We start from the raw sequence: 1,956 nt of genomic DNA, 5'->3' as shown, positions 1-1,956 counted from the left end.
CCAGCCTACCACAGGGGGAGAGTGCATTTAAGCAGACCTCACTCCTCCCTAGTAAAGCTGTTCTCATAGCGCTTACAATATTCCCTCCTGGGCACCGAGTAGCTGCTGTGCACACTCTACTACACACTTACAGAGTGTTCACCACAGTAATCCTGCTTCCTCACAACTAGAAAGACGCCCAGGAACAAGACGATGTTTTCCAGGCATTTGGCACATCTATTGTTCATCTTTCTCAGGCTGGACATTAGCACAAGTATCAATTCCCTCTATTTTCGTAGCACATGTGTTCTTCCAGACTACTTTAGTTAAGATCTCCGCTCCTTTCATCCCTCCCCTATGCCTCAGATCCAGGCCTCTACAAACATTACAATTTAAACAAAATAACAAAACGAAAAAAAAAAAAAAATTGAAGCCATGGGCCAAGGAAAAGACTTAGTAGGTTAAGACTGAACATGGCAGAAGGAGAAAACCAACTCCAGGAAGCTGTCCTCTGACCGCCAGTGTGTCCTACATATATGCATATACACTTAGTCACTGAATAATTAAAACTTTATTTATTTATTGGTTTTTCCAGACAGAGTCTCTCTATTGCCATGGCTGTCCCAGAGCTTGCTCTGTAGATCAGGCTAGCCTCAAACTCACAGAAATCCACCTGCCTGTGACTCCTGAGTGCTCTGTGTTTTTTCTAAAAAAGAAAAAAAAAAAAAAGGCAGGCAGTGGTGGTGTGTGCCATTAATCCCAGCACTGGAGATGCAGAGGCAGGGTAATCTCCTAGTTCGAGGCCAGCCAGTGTTACAGAGAAACCCTGTCTCAAAAACCAAAGGAAAAAAAGAAAGAAAAGTTTAATTTCTTACAATAGAAACTATAATAAAAGAAAAACCCAGGGTCAGATAATGGAGAAAAGGAACAGAACGCAGTAAGTGCTGTTAGGTGGTAATGATTAATCTTGTTAACCTGATGGGAGCTAGTGTTAGGATTCTGCCACTTCTCCAGCTTTATGACCACACATTACATCATCCATCCATGTGCTGAGTGATTATGTAATGCGTGCAGTGTGGTCACACAATCTGGGCATGCATGGTGGAAGTCCGTAAGCCCACATACGCATATGCAGGAGGATCCTTAAAAAGCCGGTCACAGACTCCTCCCCTCTCTTCTGCTCTTTCCTCCTCCCCTCTCGAGAACACATGTCTTCTACAAGCCTGGTCACTCTCTTCTATCCCCCCCTCCTTCTAATAAAGCTCTGATACTAGGTTTTGTCATGTCTTGTGACCTTTCTCCCATAGTAACCGATCCGTTTCCTTCCTATTGGACATTGAGTCACTTAGTCCTGAGGGAGTCTTGGGGTCCCACTTCTCCTCATTTCCCTATTGTTGGGATAGGGAGACAGCCTTACACATGTCACCAGACCCCACCTGATGTGGGATGTTCTGTATGTCAAATTGCTCTGATTGGTCAATAAATAAAACACTGATTGGCTAGGCAGGAAGTATAGGCAGGACTAACAGAGAGGAGAAAAGAAAGAATAGGAAGGCAGAAGGAGTCACTGCCAGCCGCCGCCAGGACAAGCAGCATGTGAAGATGCCAGTAAGCCATGAGCCACATGGCAAGGTATAGATTTGTGGAAATGGATTAATGTAAGATATAAGAACAGTTAGCAAGAAGCGTGCCACGGCCATACAGTTTGTAACCAATAGAAGTCTCTGTGTTTACTTGGTTGGGTCTGAGTGGCTGTGGGACTGGAGGGTGACAAAGATTTGTCCTGACTGTGGGCAAGGCAGGAAAACTCTAGCTACAGGCAAGTGACAAAGATTTGTCCTGACTGTGGGCAAGGCAGGAAAACTCTAGCTACAGTTCCCCCCAATAAAGCTCTGATACTGGGTTTTGTTGTGCCTTGTGACCTTTCTCGCATGGTAACAGCTAGAATCCCCGCAGAAACAATGCTCCAGCATGTAC

The sequence above is a fragment of the Peromyscus leucopus genome, chromosome 17 (genome assembly GCF_004664715.2).
Source record: "Peromyscus leucopus breed LL Stock chromosome 17, UCI_PerLeu_2.1, whole genome shotgun sequence".
NCBI lineage: Eukaryota > Metazoa > Chordata > Mammalia > Rodentia > Cricetidae > Peromyscus > Peromyscus leucopus.
This window is presented reverse-complemented; position numbering follows the sequence as displayed.